We start from the raw sequence: 23,612 nt of genomic DNA on the forward strand, positions 1-23,612 counted from the left end.
GCCACATAACAAAAGTTAACTAAAAAATGATCATAGAACTAAAAGTAAGAACTACAATTATAAAACTTTTAGAAGAAAATAAAGAGTAAATATTTTGTAACCTTGGGTTAGACAATAGTTTTAGATATGACATGAAAAGCACAAGTGACAAAAGAAGAAACAGACAAATTGTACTTTGTCAAAATTAAAACTTTTGTACCACAAGTAAAGTCATCAAGAAAGTGAAAAGGATGGCACAGAATGAAAGAACATGTTTGCAAAACATATCCTAATAAGGGACTTGTATTCAGAATAGACAAAGAAACAGAACTCAGTAATAAAATGACAAATAAGCCAATTTTAAAATGGGCAAAGGATTGGAATAGACATTTCTCTAAAGGTAAACAAATGGCCAATAAGCATATGAAAAGATGCTCAACATCTTAGTCATTAGCGAAATGCAAATTAAAATCATTAAAAAGTGAGATACCTCTTCACACCCATTAAGATAGTTATTATCAAAAGACAGACAACAAGTGTTGATGAGGATGTAGACAAACTGAAATATGATCCAGGTGGGAATATAAAATGGTGCAGCCACTTTGGAAAACACTTTGGCAGTTACTCAGAAGCTTAAACAGAGTTACCATATGATCCAGCAATTCTACGCCTAGGTATATACGTAAGAAAATTGAAGGAACATGTCCACACAAAAACCTGTGCATTAATGTTTACAGCAGCATTTTTCATAATGGCCAAAAAAGCAGAAACAATCCACATGTCCAACAACTCATGAATAAACATGTTGTATATGTATTTGAAATACTGTTTGTTACTGTTCATAACAAACAACAAGTACTGATTCCTGCTACAAAATGGATGAACCTTGAAAATATTAAGTAAAAGAAGCCAGACACAAAAGGCCACATATTGCATGATTTGCTTATAGAAAATGTGCCCAATGGGCAAATCCATAGATACAGAAAGTAGATTAATGGTTGAAGGCTAGGAAATGACTGTGAAGGGGCACAGGGTTTCTTTTTGGTATGACAAAAAGTTCTGGAATTAGTGGTGACAGTTGTATAACCTCCTCTGAATATATTAAAAACCACTGAATTGTATACTTTACAAGAATGAATTGTAAGGTATGTAAATTTTATTTTTAAAAAATCAATAGAGATTGACCAACGCTGAGACATACCCTGGGAAAGTAAGAAAACTTAAATTTTAAAAACCCAACAACAATCCAGGATCCAATAGGGAAAAAATATTAGGGTTGCCTCTGGCACAGAAATATTAATTGTATGTGCCCAGAAAGGGGGAGCAAATCTGACTGAGTTTTGAATTAAAGATTATTATTCAAAAGTTTTATACCCAAACAAGTTGTTATTCCTATACAAAGGTTACAGAATGATAATCTCAAATTTATAAGAACTGAAGAGATGCTCACTCCTGAACAACTGTTGAAAAATCTAGCTAAATAATAAAATTATTTAAATTAATAAACTCACAAACAGTTACACTGAAAAGACTGATGATATTGACCCCCTTTAAAAAACACATAAAATGGTGATTTTGCTTATAACATGGAAGAAAAATGCTATACTTCTTAAAAATAAAGCTAATCAATACAGTAGTAATACTACCATAATGAACTGAGACAACATTCACAAAATTAACGAATATTGTTATGTTGGGGGAAGTGTGTGTAGGTGGAGAGTGGGGAGAAGTAGGGCAAGTGCAACCAGTTTCTTAATTTTTTATATAATGGAGTCAATAGATACTATTTCATATCTGAGTGGTACATTGAGACAGTGGCTTAAGCATATTTGTTAATTACATGGCTGCTAAGTTAGCAAAAAAAAACAACTCAAAGAAAATCATATAGCAATAAAAAAAATGGAAAACAATAAGAAATCATTAAAAATGATAAGAAACCCTGAAGAACCAAAACAACTTTGAAAGAGAACAACAAAGTTGGAGGATTCACACTTCCTGATTTCAAAACAGTAATACAATAACACTGTGGTACTGGCATAAAGATAAATAGATCAATGGACTAGAATAGAGAGCCCAGAAATAAACCTTTGTGCCACATGGTCAAATGATCTCTGACCCTTGACAAGGGGCCAAGACCATTCAACAGGAAAAGAGCAGTCTCCTTAACAAATGGTGCTGGGAAAACTGGATATGCACATGCTCTTAAAAAGAATGAAATGGGGAAAAAAAAAAAAGAATGAAGTTGGAGCCTTATCTTACATCGTATACAAAAATTACCTCAAAATGGATTAAAGACCTAAAACCATAACATTCTTGGAAGAACACACAGGGGAAAAGCTTCATGGCATTGGACTTGGTAATGACTTCTTAGATATGACACCAAAAGCACAGGCAGCAAAAGTAAAACTCGACAATTGGGACTACATCAATATTAAAAATTTCTGGGCATCAAAGGACACAATCAACAAAGGTGAGAAGGCAACCCACTGATTGGGAGAAAAATTTATAAATCATATATCTGATAAGAGGTTAATACTCAGAATATGTAAAGAACTACTACAACTCAATGACCAAAAAATAACGCGATTCAAGAATGGGCAAAGTACTTGAATAGACATTTCTCCAAAGATGATATACAAATGGCCAAGAAGTATATAAAAAGATGCTCAATATAATCATGAAAGAAATGCAAGTCAAAAACATATCACTTCATACACACTAGGATGCCACTATAAAAAAAAAAACAGAAAATAACAAGTGTTGACAAAGATGTGGAAAAAGTGGAACCATTGTGTGCTGTTGGTGGGACTGTAAAATGGGCAGCTGCTGTGGAAAACAGTAGGGTGGTTCCTCAAATAATTAAAAATAGAACTACCATATAATCCAGCCATTCCACTTCTGGATATGTAACCCCCAAAATTGAAAGTAGGATCTTGAATGGATATTTGTACACTCATGTTCATAGCAGCATTATTCACAATGGTCTAAAGGTGGAAGCAACACAAGTATCTATTAACGGATGGATGAATGAATGAACAAACAAAATGTGGTATATACATACAACGCAGTATCATTCAGTCTTAAAAAAAAGACAATCCTGTCAGATAGTACAACACTGATGATCCTTGAGGACATTATGCTAAGTGAAGTAAACTTGTTACTTAAGGACAAATACTGTATTCCAATTACGTGAGGTACCTAGAGTAGTCAAATTCTTAGAATGGTGGTTGCCAGGGGCTTGAGCATAAGGTGGAATGGGGAGTTGCTATTTGAGTCAATGTAGAAATTCAGTTTTGCAAGATGAAAAGAGTTCTAGAGATGGGTGACGGTGATGTCTGCACAACAATATGAATGTATTTAATACCATTAAACTACACCATGCACAAAAACAAATTCAAAATGGATTAAAGACTTAAATGTAAGAACTGAAACCACAACCAAAAAAAGAGACAAAACTTCTTGAAGAAAACACAGGCACTAAGCTCTTTGACACTGATCTTAATAATTTTTTTTTGCATATGTCTCCTCAGGCAAGGGAAACAAAACCAAAAATAAACAAATGGGACTACATCAAACTAAAGAGCTTTTCCACAGTGAAGGGAACTATCATCTACTGAATGGGAGAAGATATCTGCAAGCAATCTATCTGATAAGGGGTTAATACCCAGAATATACAAAGAACTCATACAACTCAACATCAAAAACCCAAACAACCTGATTTTTAAAAATGGGCAAAGGATCTGAATAGACATTTTTGCAAAGAAGACATACAGATGGCCAAGAGGCACATGAAAAGATGCTCAACATCATTAATCATCAGGGAAATGAAAATCAAAACCACAATGAAATATCACCTCCCACTTGTCAGAATGGCTATTAGCAAAATACAACAAGTACTGGCAAGGATGAAGAGAAAAGGGAACACTCGTGCACTGTTGGTGGGAATGTAAATTGGTGCAGCCACTATGGAAAACAGTTTGGAGGCTCCTCACAAAATTAAAAACAGAACTATCACATGATCCAACAATTAACATATGGGTATTTTTCTGAAGAAAACAAAAACACTCATTCGAAAAGGTATATACACCCCTATGGTCACTGCAGCATTATTTACAATAGCCAAGATATGGAAGCAACCTAAATGCCCATGGATAAAGAAAATGTGGTGTATATATTTATGAAATGGAATATTGCTCAGCCATAAAAAGAATGAAATCTTGCCATTTGCAACAACATGGATGGACCTAGAGGGTATTATGCTAAGTGAAATCTAAAAACCAAAACAAACAAACATAACAAAACAGAAACAGAGTTATAGATAGAAAACAAACAGGTGGTTGTCAGAGGGGAGGTGGTGAAGGGAGGAAAGAAATAAGTGAGGGAGATTAAGAAGTCCAAACTTCCATTTGTAAAACAAATGAGTCTCGGGTATTAAGTGTACAGTGTGGGGAATACAGTCAATAACTATGTAATATCTTTGCATAGTGGCATATCGTAACTAGACTTACCGTGGTGTTTGAAATGTATAGAAATATCAAATCACTATTTTGTGCACAGGAACTAACAGAATGTTGTAGATTAATTATACTTCAGAAACAAGATAACAAACTCATAGAAAGAGATCAGATTTGTGGTTAACAGAGGCAACGGGTGGGGGGAGGGAGTGGGAATTGGTTGAGGGCAGTCAAACTTCCAGTTATAAGGTAAACAACTCTTAAGGATGTAATGTACAACATGATAAATAAAACTAACACTGCTGTATATTATAGATGAAAGTGGTTAAGAGAGTAAATCCTAAGAGTTCTCATCACAAGGAAAATATTTTTTTCTATGTCTTTAATTTGGTATCTGTATGAGATGATAGATGTTCACTAAACTTACTGTGATAATCATTTCATGATGTATGTAAGTCAAATCATTATGCTGTACTCAAACAAACAGTGCTGTATGTCAATTAAATCGATAAAACTGGAAGAAAAATAAATAAACTAGAATTACAAAGAAAAAATGGTTAAGATGATAAATTTTGTTATGCATATATTACCACAATTAAAAATAATAAAGAAAAAGAAAGAAAACACGAGAATCAAATACTTAGGAATGAATTTAGACAAGAAGGTATAACACTTGTACATTGGCAACTACAAGACCTTACTGGAAGAAATTAAAGACCTAAATAAATTGAAAAACATCCTGTGTTCATCGGCTGGAAGACAATGTTGTTAAGATGGCAATAAACCCCAAAGCAAGCTACATATTAAATGCAATTAACATAAGATTCCCAACAACCTTTTCAGCAGAAATGAAAAAAAGCTGATCCTAAAATTCATATGGAGACACAAGGGCCCTGATTGGCCAAAACAGTCTTTAAAAAGAACAAAGTTGGAAGACTCATACTTCTCAATTTTAAAACTTACAACAAAGCTCCAGTAACCAGATCAGTGCAGTAATGGCATACAGATCGGCATATAGATCAATGGAACAGAACTGAGAGCCTAGAAATAAACCCTCACATCTATGGTCAACTGATTTTTGACAAGGGTGCCAAGACCATTCAATGGAGAAAGAACAGTCTCAACAGCTGATTTTGGGACAATTCCATGTGGAAAGAATGTTTGACCCCTACCTCATACCATATAAATAAATTAACTCAATATACATCCAAGATGCAAATGAAAGAACTAAAAGTATAAAATTCTTGAAAGAAAATATACGGACAAATCTTCATGACTTTGGATTTGGCAATGGTTTCTTAAATATGACACCAAAAGCACAGGCAACAAAAGAAAAAATAGGTACACTGGGGCTTCACTGAAAGTAAACTGCTGTGCTTCACAAAACAGTAGTAAGTGAGTGAAAACACAACCCAGAGAGTGGAAGCAAATATTTGCAAATTACACATCTGATAAGATTCCACAATCCAGAATATATGAAGAACTCTTACAACTCAAAAACAAAAAGGCCAAACAACTTAATTAAAAAGTGGGCAGGGACTTCCCTGGTGGCTCAGTGGTTAAGAATCCACCTGACAACGCAGGGTTCATGCCCTGGTCCAGGAAGATCCCACATGCCACGGAGCAACTAAGCCCAGGCGCCACACTACTGAGCCTGCACTCTAGAGCCCACGAGCCACAAGTACTGAGCCAGCAAGCCACAACTACTGAAGCCCACGCACCTAGGGCCCGTGCTTTGCAACGAGAGACGCCACCGCAATGAGAAGCCCACACGCCACAACGAAGAGTAGCCCCCGCTCGCCACAACTAGAGAAAGCCTATGCACAGCAACGAAGACCAAATGCAGCCAAAAATTAATTAATTAATTAATTAATTAAATTTTTAAAATGGCCAACAAGCACATAAAAAGATACTTAACATCATTAGTCATTATGCAAAGGGAAAGGCAAAACAAACCACAATCAAAATGACAATGAGTGTGAGATACCACTTTGTACCTACTGGGATGGCAAAAAAAAAAAAAAAAAAGTAAACAAAGAGTGTTGGTGAATGTGGAGAAATTGGAACCCTTAGAAATTGCTGCTGGGAATGTAAAATGGTGTGGCCACTGTGAAAAACAGTTTGATGGTTCCTAAATAAGCTTAAAATAAAACTACCAAATGACCCAGCATTTTCAACTCTTACATGTATACCCAAAAGAACTGTATGTAGCTGTTCAAATAAAAACTTGTACACAAATGTGCATATCAGGTCTATTCACAATAGCCAAAAGGTAGAAACAACCTAAATGTTCATGAATGGATGAACACATAGACAAAATGTGTCTAAACATATAATGAAATATTATTCAGCCATAAAAAGCAATGAAGTACTGACAGATGCTGGGACATGGATAAATCTCAGAAAGATTATTCTAGAGTCAAAGAAGACTGACACAAAGGCCACATATGATATGATTCCAATTAAATGAAATAACCAGAATAGGCAAGGTCACAGAGGCAAAAAGTAGATTAGTGATTGACAGGGGCTGGTAGGAAGGGGGAATAGAGAGTAACTGCTTAATGGGTATGAGGTTTCCACTAGGGTGATGAAAAAGCTCTGGAACTAGATAGTGGTGATAGTTGTAAGACACTGTGAATATACTCAGCGCCACTGAACTGCATACTTTAAAATGATAAAACTGTAAACTTTGTTACGTATATGTATTCTAGTACACACACCAAAAACCCCTCTATCTGCATCCTTTCCCCCTACCTCCTCTATGGAACAAAAAGCCTCAATCTGTGTCTGTCCCAATTTTTGGCTTACTTTAAAAAAGAGTCTGATTGTACTATTTATATGTGTAATTACTGTCATTTAATACCTACCAAAAACTCAATTGAGAAATAATATTTATGGTTAAATGTCTGAATGTTTTGTGCCTTCTTTCAGCTAAACTAGTGGTCTCCAAATTGTTTTGATCATGGGGTCCCACTGATAAAATATTTTTGAGTACAAACTACTAAAGTAGATACTTATTTATAAATTATATATTATTGCTGTACTCATGCCCTGTAAAACATATACAAAAATATAAATTTTAAAAGGTTCATACTCCAATGAACCATTTTGCAAGTATCCCTATTTGGAGAGCACCTCTCCAAATCAATTTTATCTTGGGTTAAAGTAATGGTCTGCATTTACTGACCCCTTGAAATCTGCCTTTATGGAATTCCCTAAACTAAGGCCCTATTAGCCTTACATGATTGTTGTTACTGAGAATGTACTGTAAGGACGCCGTTGAGGATTTTGTTACACCACAACGCCTTCTTTATGAGGACAGACGAGAGAAATTTAAGAAGTCTCAGTACCAGAAATATCTGTAATGCTTTTGAAAATTTCGCTTGCTTTTATATTCGAGTTATGTAAGTGATCACAAAATTCTAGCAACACTAATTGCTAGAAAACATAAAGCAAAATTTGTGGCTCATTTTTAGCAACCACATCCACAAGGTATCAACTTGCCTTCCCGTCACTCTTAATTCTTCATGTATTTATTTTTCAAATCATGTTGTAGCTCACCCCTCCCTGGCTTCAGTCTAATTTTCCATCATTCCAATTCTTCATTTACTTAAAAAACAATCATATCATATTACTTATATATGTATGTGTGTGTGTGTGTGTGTGTGCGCGCGCTTAAAAGCACCTCAAAATTTCTTAAAAGACAGGAAGGAATGAATAAACAAAAACCAACAGGCAAAAAAACCAGGCAATATTGTTCAGAATGGAGGTCATTCTAAACTTGAAGCTCCCCTGTACCAAAGGTATAGACTTTGCAGATTTTGAAGCATTTAGCAGCAAAGCCTTTCATCCAAAGGGTAATTCGTAAATGAGTGTTGATGAAAAGCATGACGACTCAAACAGCACTGTACTACACTTTCTCACTCTTTTCCAGCTGGTAAGAAATGTTATAGTGAGGAAAGGGCAATTGGCTATTTTTCACCTGTGTGCAAAGCTTAACTAAAAAGTCCATGAAAAATGCAGTCACATTGCCAGATGGAATTTGTAGCCATGTACCTGGATGTGTTTCCTTCTGGTGTGCTCTGAAGTAATTTGGGGGTAACCTGTATTCAATGGTTTCTTGTTTTTCTCGCTCCGCTTCTCAAGGTATCTCCTCTGATGGTCGGTGATGCTGCTGTCTAGTTTAATTCGCCTGGGTGACAAACAAACTCTTTCATGGCCAAAAGCATGGCTCAGTCAGTCGGGCAGTATCAATGGTGGAAATAGAGCTGCCCCTCTCATGCAGAGTCACTTCCTTATCTGTTTGGGTCAATATATCTGATTCCACAGAAGTGGTGGTGGAAAGGATGTTGGCGGCAGTATCTGTGAGCAGCTCACTCTCCTCTGAGTGTCTAGAATCTGAAGAAGTGTTATTTATATAATGAAAACCTGGCTGTTTTCTCAGAATATATTTATCAAATTTAATCTGTTCAATTGTAATCTGATTGGCCCTCCCAGCTTGATGAGTAGAAAGAACCTTGTTTTTTTTTTAAGATCGCCTGTGTTTTTACGGCATTTCTCCAGGCTTTTATACCGTTTGTTTTTCTGAAGCTTGTTGTTCTGCTGTTGCTGTCTACCACTCCATTCCTTAACATCTTGTTCCCCCTTGCTATCATCCTGTGTACTTTCTGAGGGCTGGAGAGAATGTGTGATGGGACGCTGAAGAAGTTTAGCCAAACGATCAAGTCGCTCCACCAAGGAAAGTTCCTTCTTGGCACTGAACTCAGGAGGTTTCTGTTGCCTCTGTCGCTCCTGATACCTGTTCCAGAGTTCATTTAAACTCACAGTGTGCTGAGTTGTTAACTCTGGGGTGGCCTTATGATCCCTTTTTAGGTCATTAACTTGTTTGTCATATTTTGGAAAATCTCTAGCCTGACTTTTAGTAGTATGCTGTACTTCTTTGTTTTCCAAGCTTACATTGATACTGAGGCTCTCTATTCTGGTATAATCTGACTTTGTCTTTGCCACATTTTGATAAGAGGAAGGAAGACAAGTGTGTTCTCTTTGTTTGTCTGGATGATGCTGAAAGGAATCTTTCCAAGAATGCCTCATGAAAACTCTTCTTCCTAAGGATTCATGGCAAAAATCTTGATCACTTGGTAGGTGCACTGGATGATGAAAGTAAAACTTAGCTGACCTGAAGACAGAATGGGTGGTATTTTCAAATTCTGAATGACATCTGGACTCTGAAAAGGTGAAAAAAAAAAAAAAAAAGATTTTGAAGGACTTTCAAAATATTTGCATTCCCTTTAGAAATAGTATTCACATTTAATTCTTTAGATACAAAACAAAGACTGAAGGAAAGAATGGTCTATATAAAGATTCAGAAAATTCACTGCCTGGACAAAGGATTCATGCCTTGTGCCTAGTGGCTAGATTGGCATGGTAATAGTTTAAGAGACTCAGGATCAAAAGACCCAGATTCTGGGCTGGATTCTGCCACAGACTGGCTGTATGACCTTGAGGAGGGCATTTAGGTTCTTGGGATTGTAACAGCAGCTGCTATGTATTACTGCTTGCTATGTGTGGGCTATTATGATATATGCTCTATATCTGTTTTTTCCCCTCTTATCAAACTGAGAGAGAGGTATTATTAATCTCATTTTCAGCTAAGAAACCTGAGACTTTATTTTTATCATCAGTAATTAAATGGATGGAATTTTTAAAACTCCAACTCTTTGTATGTTTTAGAGCCTTGAAAAATTCTTTTTTCTGAACCATCTTCACACCCCCTCCATTTTTTTTATTGTGGTAAAATACACCTACTATAATTTACCATCTTCCATCTTCACATTTTGACAGTCATTCTATATCAAAATAGGCATTTTAAGATGTAGAACATCTTAACAACTATAAACCATAATTGCAAACGTTAATTCAGTTTCCATACACATTTTTAGAGTTCTAAGTCATGGAAGAAACAGACATACATATGAAACACAGTATCACTTGTAACTATGGGATCCATTTTACCTTCTCTATAGATTATTGGTAATCAGAATTTTCACAAAATACTCTGGGAATCCCTAAGACAATTTCCCGAAAATATAGTGGGATACATGGAGTCTGCTTTTATATCTAAAGGATAAAAAGACTCTCAAACCTCCCAATGAACAAAAGTCCAGGACCAGGTGGCTTCACTGCTGAATTCTACCGAATACTTAAGGAAGGATTAATATGAAAGATTCTCAAACTCTTCCAATAAGCAGAACAGGAGAGAACACTTCCAAACTTATTTTATAAGGCCCACATTACCCTGTTATCCAGACGTTACCTAGATACCCAGTGTAGATACACTACAAAAAAATTACAAGCCAATATCCCTGATGAACATAGATGCAAAAAGAAACCAAACAAAACATTAGCACACCAAATTCAATAATATATTAAAAGGATTATACACTATGATCAAGTGGGATTTATTCCAGGAATGCAAGGATGATTCAACATCTTACAAATCAATCAATGTGGTACATGACACTAACCAAATAAAGGACAAAAATCATATAGTCAATAGATGTAGAAAAAGCATTTGAGAAAACTCAAAATCCATTCATGATAAAAACTCTCACCAAAGTAGGTATACAGGAAACATAGCTCACGACCATTTCTGACAAGACCATAGCTAACATACTCAATGTTGAAAAATGGAAAGCATTTCCTCTAAGATCAGGAACAAGACAAGGATATCCACCGGCATCACGTTTATTGAACACAGTATTGGAAGTTCTAGCCAGAGCAATTAGGCAAGAAAAAGAAACAAAAGGCACCCAAATCAGAAGAGAAGCAAAATTGTCACTATGTGAAAATGACATGGTTTTAGATATAGAAAACCCTAAAGACGCCACCAAAAAAACTGTTACAACTAAAACATTCAGTAAAGTTGCAGTATACAAAATTATTTAACAGACAAAGATCTGTTGCATTTCTATACATTAATAATAAACTGCCAGAAAAACAAATTAAAACAATCCTGTTCATAATTGCATCAAAAGAATAAAATACCTAGGAATAAATTTAACCAAGGAGGTGAAAGACCTGTATACTGAAAACATTGATGAAAAAAGCTGAAAAAGACATGAACAAATGGGAAAATATTCTGTGTTCACAGATTGGAAGAATTAATATTGTTAAAATGTCCATACTACTCAAAACAATCTACAGATTCAATGCAATCCCTATCAAAATTCCAATGGCATTTTTCACAAAAATTGAACAATCCTAAAATTTGTATGTAACCACAAAAGACTCCAAATAGCCAAAGCAATCTTTAAAAAGTAGAAGAAAACTGTAGGCATCACACTTCCTGATTTCAAACTATATTACAAAGCTACAGTAATCAAAATGGTATAGTACTGACATAAAAACAGACATGTAGATCAATGGAAAAGAATAGAGAGACCAGAAATAAACTCACACATATAAGGTCAATTACCTTATGACAAAGCAGCCAAGAATATACAATGGGGAAAGGATAGTCTCTTCAATAAATGGTACTGGGAAAACTCGATAGCCACATGCAAAAGAATGAAACTGAAGCGTTATCTTACACCATACACAAAAATCAATTCTAAATGGATTGAAGATTTAAATGTAAGGTCTGAAACCATAAAATTCCTAGAAGAAAACATAGGCAGTAAGAGCTTTGACACTGGTGTTAGCAATAATTTTTTGAATTTGACGCCCAAAGCAAAGACAACAAAAGCGAAAGTAAATAGTAGGAGTACATCCAACTGAAAGGCTTCTGCACAGCAAAAGAAACCATCAGACTACTGAATGGAAGAAGATATTTGCAAATGACATATCTGACAAGGGGTTAACATCCAAAATAGACAAAGAATTCAACTCAAATAAAAACAAACAAACAAACAACCCAATTAAAAAATGAGGGCACAGGATCTTAATAGACATTTTTGTGAAGAAGACATACGAATGGCTAACAAATACAGGAAAAGATGCTCAGCACCAATAATCATCAGGGAAATGTAAACCAAAACCACAATGAGATATCACCTCACACCTGTTAGAATGGCTATCATCAAAAAGACAAGAAATAACAAGCATTAGTGAGGTTATGGAGCTAAAGGTTCCTTTTTCTGTGCACTGTTAGTGAGAATGTAATTGGTGTTGCCACTATGGAAATCAGTATGGAGGTTACCCAAAGAGTTAAAATGCAACTACCATACGATCCAGCAATTCTGCTTCTGGGTCTACACACAAAACAATTGAAAGCTTGGTCTTGGAGAGATATTCGTAGATCTGTGCTCACTGCAGCATTATTTAAAATAGCCAAGACATGGAAACCACCTAAGTGTCCACTGATGGATGAATAGATAAGGAAAGTGTGGTATGGGGGGGGGTGGGAGGAATTGGGAGATTGGGACTGACATATATACACTATTGATACTATGTATAAAATAGATAACTGATGAGAACCTACTGTATATAGCACAGGGAATTCTACTCAATGCTCTGTGGTGACCTAAATGGGAAGGAAATCCAAAAAAGAGGGGATATATATATATATATATATATATATATATATATATATATATATGTATAGCTGGTTCACTTTGCTGTACAGTAGAAACTAACACAACACTGTAAAGCAACTATACTCCAATAAAAATTAAAACAAAACAAAAAAAAAGAAAATGTGGTATAGAGGAAAGTGGGCAAGATGGCAGAGTAAAAAGACCTTGAGCTCACCTCCTCTCACAAGCACACCAAAATCACAACTATCCGCAGAGCAACCAATAAAAAAAAAACGCACACACACAAAACACTGGAACCCACCAGAAAAGATCTCCTACACCAAAAGACATAAAGAAGGAACGGCAACAAAACCGGTAATAGGGGGAGACTCACAATATAATCAAATTCCATAACCCCTATGTAGGCAACGAAAACTGGAGAGTAAATATATTCCAGAGGTTCTCCCAGGTTGGGGGTCTGGCATTGTTGAGATGAGCCCACAGAGCATTTGGCTTTGAAGGCCAGAAAGGCTTAATTGCAGGAGCCCCACAGGACTGGGGAAAATAGAGATATCACCCTTAAAGGGTGCACATGAAATCTCATATACCCTGGGACACAGGGCCAAAGAAGTAATTTGATAGGAGCCTGGGCCAGACCTACCTGCTCGTCTTGGAGAGTCTCCTGGAGCGGCAGGGGTTGGGGGAGGGTGGCTGCGGCTCACCCTGGGGACATAGACACTGGTGGCAGACATATTGGGGAATACTGTTGGTGGATGACATATTGGCTCATTAGCTCCAAAACCTGGCCCCACCCAACAGCCTGCAGGCAACAGTGCTGGGACGCCTCAGGCCAAAGAACTAACTGGGTCAGGACACAGCTCCACCCATTAGCAGACAGGCTGCCTAAAGACAAAAAAGCTCACAGCTGCCTTTGGACTAGCCCCTAGATATGGCCCAGCCCACCAGAGGGCCAAGACCCAGCACCACCCACCAGTAGACAGGCACAGGACTCTCCCACCAGGAAGCCAGGCCAAGCTTCTAGACCAGTCTCATTCACCAGGATGCAGGCACCAAAAGCAAGAAAACTATGATTCCTCAATGCAGGCCAGAGCCTACCCTGGGACCAGCTGGGCCTTGGACTGGCCCACTAGCAGGCCAAGGAAACCTTCAGGACACTCCAGACCCTGTACCCAACTGTGTCAGGAACCGACACCACCCCCCTCAACAATCTGAAATGAGCTCTGGGATCCCAGGACCCTGCAGCTGGACTCCAGGGACCAGCTCTGCCTGCCAGTAGACCAGCACTAACCCCATGATCTGGCTTCAACTACCAGTGGGTAGGCAACAACCCTAGGGTCTTCAGGACCCTGACTCCACCCACCAGTGAGCCAGCATTAGCCCCGGGGCCCCTAGCATTCTGCAACCAGCCACGTTGTGACCAGGCCCTGCTAAACAGCAGCCAGCAGCATCCACACAAGGCAGGACCTGGCAACCAACCAGACTAGGGGCCTACCAGACTGCCCACATAGTTAGCCCACCACAACAGAAGGCCCAAGTAGCCCTCTTAGGGTGAACCCCTAGAGCACACAGCTTGGGTAACGAGAGGGGAGTGTGCTGCTGAAATGCACAGGACGCCTCCTACAGAGGGCCACTTCTCCAAGGTTGACAGATGTAACTTACCTACTACATACATAAAAATACAAATAGCAACTTATTGACAAAATGAGATGGCAGAGCAATATGTTTCAGATGAAGGAACAAGATAAAATCCCAGAAGAAGAACTAAGTGAAGTGGAAATAGGCAATCTACCCAAGAAATAGTTCAGAGTAATGATCATACAGATGATCAAAGAACTCAGGAGGAGAATGGATGCACAGAACGAGAAGTTATAAGTTTTAAGAAAAGAGTTAGAAAATGTAAAGAACAACCAGAGATGAAGAATACAATAACTGAAATGAAAAATACAGTGCAAGGAATCAAAGTAGACTAAAGGATTCAGAAGAATGGATCAGTGAGCTGGAAGACAGAGTAGTGGAAATCACTGCCACTGAACAGAAAAAAGATTTAAAAAAGAAAAGAAATGAGAACGGTTTAAAAGATCTCTGAGACAACATCAAGAGCACTAATATTCGCACTACAGGGGTCCCAGAAGAAGAGAGAAAGAGCCCGGGAACATATTTGAAAGAAAGAGCTCAGGAAAATATTTGAAGAGATAATAGCTGAAAACCTCCCTAACCTGGGAAAGGAAATAGTCATCCAAGTCCAAGAAGCGCAGAAAATCCCATACAGGATAACCCAAAGAGGAACACACCAAGACACGCTGTAATCAAAATGTCAAGAATTAAAGATACAGAGAATACTAAAAGCAGCAAGGGGAAAGCAGCAAATAACATACAAAGGAACTCCCATAAGACTATCAGTTGACTTTTCAGCAGGCACTCTGCAGGTCGGAAGGGACTGGCATGATATATTTAAAGTGATGAAAGGGAAGAACCTACATCCAAGAATACTCTACTCAGCAAGGCTCTTGTTCAGATTTGACAGAGAAATCAAAAGCTGTACAGACAAGCAAAGGCTAAAAGAATTCAGCACCACTAAACCAGCTTTACAACAAATGTTAAAGGAACTTCTCCAGGTGCAAAAGAAAAGGCCACAACTAGATATAAGAAAACTATGGAACAAAAAAGCTCACCAGTAAACATACAGTAAAGGTAGGAAATCATTCGCAAACAAAGCTAGCAGGAAGATTAAAAGACGAAAGTAGTAAAATCATCTGTATCCACGATAAGCAGTTAAGGGATACACAAAACAATTTGATGTAAAACATGACATAAAAAACAGTAATCATGAGGGGAGGAGAGTACACATGGAGGGTAATGGCAAATGCATTTGAAATTAAGACATCAGCAATTTAGAAGAATCACCATATGTATACAGAGACTGCTATACAATAACCTCAAGGTAACCACAAGCCAAAAATCTGTAACAGATACACACATACACAAAAAAGGAATCTAAACATAACACTGAAGATAGTCATCAAATCACAAGAGAAGAGAACAAAAGAAGGGGGAAAAAAAGACCTACAGAAACAAATCCAAAACAATTAACAAAATGACAGTACGAACATACATATCGATAATTACCTTAAACGTAAACAGACTGAATGCTCCAACCAAAAGACACAAACTGGCTGAATGGATACAAAAATAAGACCCGTGTATTTGCTGCCTACAAGAGACTCACTACAGATCTAGAGACACATACAGACTAAAAGTGAGGGGATGGAAAAGGTAGTCCACACAAATGAAAATCGAAAGAAAGCCAGAGTACCAATATTTATATTAGATGAAATCAACTTTAAAATAAAAACTGTCACAGGAGACAAAGAAGGACACTACAGAATGATCAAGGGATCAATCCAAGAAGAAGATATAACAACTGTAAATATATATGCACCCAACATAGGAGCACCTGAATACAGAAGGCAAAATATTAATAGACATAAAAGGAGAAATCAACAGCAGCACAATAATAGTAAGGACTTTAACACCTGACTTACATCAATGGACAGATCATCCAGAGAGAAAATCAACAGGGAAACACAGGCCTTAAATAACACATTAGACCAAAGGGACTTAACTGATATTTATAGAGCATTCCACCCAAAAGCAGCAGAATGCACATTCTTTTCAAGTGCACATGTAACATTCTCCAGGACAGATCACATGTTAGGCCACAAAACAAGCCTTGGTAAATTTAAGAAAACTGAAATCATATCAAGCTTCTTTTCCAACCACAACTCTATGGAACTAGAAATCACCTACAAGAAAAAAAACCTGCAAAAACCACAAACACGTGGAGGCTAAACAATATGCTACTAAACAACTGATGGATCACTGAAGAAATCAAAGAGGAAATCAAAAACTACCTAGAGACAAATGAAAACGAAAGCACGATGATCCAAGACTTATGGGACGCAGACAAAGCAGTTCTAAGAGGGAAGTTTATAGTAATACAGGCTTACCTCAGGAAACAAGAAAAATCTCAAATTAACAACCTAAACTTACATCTAAAGCAAGTAGAGAAAGAAGAATAAATAAAAACCAAAGTTAGTAGAAGGAAAGAAATCATAAATATCAGAGCAGAAATAAATGAAATAGAGACTAAAAAAAACAATAGGAAAGATCAATGAAACTAAAAGCTGGCTCTTTGAAAATATAAACAAAATTGATAAACCTTTAGGAAGACTCATCAAGAAAAAAAGGGAGAGGGCCCCAATCAATAAAATCAGAAATGAAAAAGGAGAAGTTACAACCGACACCACAGAAATACAAAGGATCATAAGAGACTACTATGAGCAACTACATGCCAATAAAACGGACAACCTAGAAGGAACTGATGAATTCTTAGAAAGGTACAACCTCCCAAGACTGAATCAGGAAGACACAGAAAATATGAACAGACCAATTACCAGAACTGAAATTGAATCAGCAATTTAAAAATTCCCAACAAAGAAAAGTCCAGGACCAAATGGCTTCACAGGTGAATTCTACCAAACATTGAGAAGAGTTAACACCCATCCTTCTGAAACCCTTCCAAAAGTTTGCAGAGGAAAGAAAACTTCTGAACTCATTCTAGGAGGCCACCATCACCCTGATACCAAAACCAGATAAAGATATTACACAAAAGAAAACTACAGACCAATACCACTGATGAACATAGATGCAAAAATCCTCTACAAAATACTAGCAAACCGAATCCACTAATAAATTAAAAGGCTCATACACCATGATCACGTGGGATTCATCCCAGGGATGCAAGGATTTTTCAATATCTGCAAATCAATCAGTGTGATACACCGCATTAACAAACTGAAGAATAAAAACCATATGATCGGGCTTCCCTGGTGGCACCGTGGTTAAGAATCCACCTGCCACTGCAGGGGACACGGATTCGAGCCCTGGTCCCGGAAGATCCCACATGCCGTGAAGCAACTAAGCCCGTGTGCCACAACTGCTGAGCCTGTGCTCTAGAGCCTGTGAGCCACAACTACTGAGCCCGCGTGCTACAACTACTGAAGCCTGTGCGCCTAGAGCCTGTGCTCCGCAACAAAGAGAAGCCACCGCAATGAGAAGCCCGCACACCGCAACAAAGAGTAGCCCCCGCTCGTTGCAACTAGAGAAAGCCCGCACACAGTAATGAAGACCCAACACAGCCAAAAATAAATAAATAAAATAAATTTATTAAAAAAAAAACATATGATCATCTCAATAGATGCAGAAAAAGCTTTTGACAAATTTCAACACACATTTATGATAAAAACTCTCTAGAAAGTGGGCACAGAGAGAACATACCTCAACACAATAAAGGCCATATATGACAAACCCACAGCTAACATTATACTCAATGGTGAAAAGCTGAAAGCATTTCCCCTAAGATCAGGAACAAGACAAGGATGTCCACTCTCGCCACTTTTTTTCAACATAGTTTTGAAGGTCCTAGTCACGGCAAGCAGAGAAGAAAAAGAAATAAAACGAATCCAAATTGGAAAAGAAGAAGTAAAACTGTCAGTTTTTACAGATGACATGATACTATAAAATCCTAAAGCTGCTACCAGAAAACTACTAGAGCTCATCAGTGAATTCGCTAAAGTTTCAGGATATGAAATTAATACACAGAAATCTGCTGCATTTCTACATACTAACAACGAAAGCTAAGAAAGACCAATTAAGCAAACAATCCCATTCACCATTTAGAACTAATAAACGAGTCAGCATCGTTGCAGGATAAAAGTTAAATATTAAAAAAATCAATTGTATTATGATATACTTGCAATTAACAAACTGAAAATGAAATTAAGAAAACCATTCTGGGGGAATTCTCTGGCAGTCCAGTGGTTAGGACTCTGCAATTCCACTGCAAGAGGGCATAAGTTAGATCCCTGGTTGGGGAACTAAGATCCCTCAAGTCAAGCAGCACAGCCAAAAACAAAAAGAAAAGCAAAAGGAAACCATTCTGTTCACAACAGCCTCAAAAAAATTAAAATATTAATGTAAATTTAACATAAGAAGAGAAAAACTTCTACTCTGAAAGCTACAAAAAATGACTGCAAGAAATTAAAGAATATCTAAATAAATATCTAAATCAATAAATATCTATCTAAATCAAACATCCCAAGTCCACGGACTTACTGTTAAGAAAGCAATTCTCACCAAAGTGATCACAGATTCAACACAATCCCTATCAGAATCCTAGCTGATTTCTTAGTAGAAATTTTGCAAGCATATGGAATTGTCAAGGACCCAGAAGAGCCAAGACAATCATGAAAAATAAGGTCATGTTGGAGGACTCATACTTCCCAATTTTAACTCACAGAATGGGAGAATATATCAAAATCAAAATTTTGATAAGAATGTGTATCTAGAATACATAGAACTCTTAAAACTCAATAAAAAAGAGAAATAGCCCAAATAAAAACCAGGCCAGGATCTGAATACACATTTCTCCAAGGATAACACACAACTGGCCAATAAGCACACAGAAAGATGTTCAACATCATAATCAGGAGGCAAATGCAAATCAAAAGCAAAATGAGATACAACTTCACGTCCACTAGAATAGATCCAATGAAAAAGTCAGATAATAAGTGTTGGTGAGTTAGTAGAGAAATTGAAATCCTCATACATTGCTACTGGGAATGTAAAATGGTGCAGCCACTTTGGCAAACAGTCTGACAACTCCTCAGATGATGAAATATAAAGTTATCACATGATCTAGGAATTCCATTCCTGGGTACGTACCCAAGACAAATGAAAACATATTGTCCATATAAAAACCTGTACATGAATAGAAAAGCATTTATATTTTATAAATATAAAATCATTATTTTATAAAAGCATTATTCATAGTAGCCAAAAGGTGGAAACAACCAAATGTCCATCAACAAACAGATAAACAAACTGTGATACATACATACGATGAAATATTATTGAGCCATTAGAAGGAATAAAATAATGATACAAGCCCTAACTTGGATGAACCCAAAAACATCATGCTGAGTTACAAGAAGCCAGTCACAAAAGTCCACACATTAAATGATTCCATTTGTATTAAGGTCTAGAATAGGAAAATTTATAATAGAGACAAAGTAGATCAGTGGTTGACTTAGGGCTTGGGGGGAGGTGGGTGATGAGGAAATAGAGGGGTGATAGCTAAGGGGTATAGAGTTTCTTTCTGAGGTGATAAAAATGTTCTAAAGTCAACTGTGTTGATGGTTGCACATATCTGTGAATAGGGTAAAAATCATTAAATGGTACACTTTAAGTGGGAGAATTATATATGTGCATTACATATTAAAAAAGCTGTTTGAAAAAAAAATGTTCTATGAGCATTTGAAAGGTTGTGTTTTAAAAGCATACAAACATTTATACACATCAACCTCAATATTTCCAGATGTTTCTCTAACTCTGCTTTTTTTTTTTTTAATTTCATTTCTATGGTCTGTCATGGGCTAAGTATGTGTGTTCAAGCTCTCTAGTGTTCTGTATTATCCATTTCTCCTTGAGGGTCCTCTAGGGCAGCGGTCCCCAACCTTTTTGCCACCAGGGACCGGTGTCATGGAAGACAATTTTTCCACAGACGGGGTTGGGGGGTGGGGGGATGGTTCAGGCGGTAACGTGAGGAATGGGGAGCGATAGGGAGCTGCAGATGAAGTTTCTCTCGCTCGCCCGCCCGCCGCTCACCTCCTCTGTGCGGCCTGGGCTAGAGTATGCTTCTGCAGGTTATATTTCCATCTTTCTTTTCCAAGCTATGTCTCCTAGACTACCCACTGCAGAATTGCAATGTTGTTTTTTCATCTTACACATTCTTTTTTGTGTGTGATAAACACAGAAGATTAAATTTACCATCTTAACCAATTTTTAAGCATACAGTTCAGCAGTGTTAAGTATGTTCACACTGTTGCACAACAGATCTCTAGAACATCTTCATCTTGCAACACTGAAACTCTATACCCAATAAACATGAACTCCCCCTCCTTTCTCTCCCCAGCCGTTGGCAGCCACTTTTCTACTTTGTTTCTATGATTTTCACTATTTCAGATACTTCACGTAGGCGGAATATACAGTGTTTATCTTTTTGTGACTGGCTTATTTCACTCAGCACAAGGTCCTTGAGATTCACCTATGTTATAGCATGTGACAGGATTTTCTTCTTTTAAGGCTGCATAACATTCTATTGTATAGATATCACATTATATTTATCCATTCATCTGCTGATGGACGTATCTTGATTATCGTGAGTAATGCTGCAATGAACATGGGTGTGCAGATATCTGTGAGATCCTGCTTTGAATTCCTTTGGATATACACCCAGAAGTGGGATTGCTGTATCATATCGTCATTCTATTTTTAATTTTTTAGGAACCTCCACACTGTTTTCCATAATGGCTGTGCCGTTTTATATTTCCACCAGCAGTGCACAAGGGATCCAATTTCTCTGCATCCTTGACAACGATTGTTATTTTCTGTTCTTTTGATACTACCCATCCTAATAGGTGTGCAGTAGTATCTCATTGTGGTTTTGATTTGCATTTCTTTGATGATTAGTGATATTAAGCATCTTTTCATATACTTGTTGGCCATTCATATATACTCCCTGGAGAAGTGTCTATTCGAGTCCTTTACCCATTTTTAAATTGGGTTTCTTTGTTGTTGACTTTTAGAAGTTCCATATATAATCTGGATATTGGTCACTTATCATGATTTGCAAATATTTTCTCCTATTCCACAGGTTGTCTTTTAACTCTGTTGATTGTGTCCTTTGAAGCAGAGTTTTAAATTCTGATATAGTATAATTTATTTATTTTTGCTTTTGTTGCCTATACTGTTGGTGTCATAGCCACGAAATCATTGCCAAATCCAATGTCATGAAGCTTTCCCCCCATGTTTTCTTCTAAGAGTTTTATAATTTTAGCTCTTCTGTTTGGATCTTTGATCCATTTTGGGTTAATTTTGTATATGGTAAAAGGTAATGGTCCAAATTAATTCTTCTGCATGTGGATATCCAGTTTTCCTTTGACAGCTAGGTAGTAATGGCTTGTGTCCTATACACTTTTCTTTTATGTTATTAGAAAAAGGGGGCCATGGGTGAACATAAATAGATTTGATCTTGGGTCTTTTTTATTGTAATTTTTTAAAAGTTTGTATTGAGATTCTTTCTGTCTTTGTCACAGTCATCTGGAATGCCTTAAGCTTTCCCTCCCCTGTTTCAGTGTTGAGACATGATACTTCACTTCTAATACTATCAGCCTTGGGTATTTAATTGTAATTTTGTTTCTAAATTGCCAGTGTCTTTTCCCAGAAGTAACAATTATCTTACAAATAAATACATACATCCACACAGACAAAGAAGCACTGAAGTGATATGCATAAGAAAGCAAAAAATAAAAAGATGGAACTCTGTTTAAATTGTGAGACTATAGTCTCATCAGAATTAAGTGGAAACACGTAGACACAGGCGTTTGCGTGTGCATGCTCTCTCTCTCTCACACCCCCTACCCCACTCCCCATTACCTGCAATATCTATTTGCAAGGATTTCTTCTCTTCGGGCCAGGCTTCCTTAGGAACGGTCCTCTTACTGTGGATCTCCCCTTTCTGTTTAATGGCTTTAGTGTCTGCTAGATTATCAATCTTCGTGTCTTGTAGTTGAGCTGACTGCTCTGAAGCAGCAGCAGCCCTGGAACCTAAGAGAGGGAAATCACGATTCAGACAGGAAGCTGACAAAAATTATTTTAAAATACCTCTCAAGCATCTACTAGTGTGAGAAGAGAGTTACACTGGATAAACAGTGAGATGGATGCAGGACAGGAATAAAGACGCAGACGTAGAGAACAGACGTGAGGACACGGGGAGGGGGAAGGGGAAGCTGGGACGAAGTGAGAGAGTGGCACGGACTCATATACTACCAAATGTAAAATAGATAGTTAGTGGGAAGCAGCCGCATAGCACAGGGAGATCAGCTCAGTGTGGTGTGACCAGCTAGAGGGGTGGGATCGGGAGGGTGGGAGGGAGATGCAAGAGGGAGGAGATATGGGGATATATGTATATGTATAGCTGATTCACTTTGTTATAAAGCAGAAACTAACACACCATTGTCAAGCAATTATACTCCAATAAAGATGTTTAAAACAAAACCAAAAAAACTGAGATGGAAAGAGAAAAGCATTTTGGGCAAAGGTGAATACATATGAAAAAAAATGGAATCAGGAAAGCAATTGAACATCTAAGAAACAGTGCAAGTATATAATTTATTAGATTATAGAATTTGTAAGGAAAAGAGAAAAATTAGCATTTGAAAGGTTCTTTGGGAGCCCATTCTACTGTTCTGAAAGACTAGGCTTAAAAAGTTTAGTTTTCATTCTTTTTCTTTAATAAATGTATTTATTTGTTTATTTATTTGGTTGCATTGGGTGCTCATTGCTGCGCGCGGGCTTTCTGTAGTTGCGGCGAGCGGGGCTACTCTTCGTTGTGGTGCGCGGGCTTCTCATTGCGGTGGCTTCTCTTGTTGCGGAGCATGGGCTCTAGGCTCGCGGGCTTCAGTAGTCGTGGCATGCGGGCTCAGTAGTTGTGGTGCATGGACTTAGCTGCTCCACGGCATGTGGG

The 23,612-nt window shown here is 37.4% G+C and overlaps 1 long non-coding RNA gene across 1 annotated transcript; it reads right to left on the minus strand.

Annotated features, from left to right (window-relative positions):
- Positions 1-7,138: 7,138 nt before the first annotated feature.
- LOC309621960 lies at positions 7,139-23,200 on the minus strand. Its single transcript, XR_014240351.1, has 2 exons — positions 22,523-23,200; positions 7,139-9,658 (listed from the first exon to the last, which is right to left on the minus strand). It is a non-coding gene; the product is annotated as an uncharacterized lncRNA (long non-coding RNA).
- Between the last annotated feature and the right edge of the window lie 412 nt (positions 23,201-23,612).

This window comes from Balaenoptera borealis (genome assembly GCF_965194805.1).
Source record: "Balaenoptera borealis genome assembly, contig: HAP1_SCAFFOLD_1284, whole genome shotgun sequence".
Lineage (NCBI taxonomy): Eukaryota > Metazoa > Chordata > Mammalia > Artiodactyla > Balaenopteridae > Balaenoptera > Balaenoptera borealis.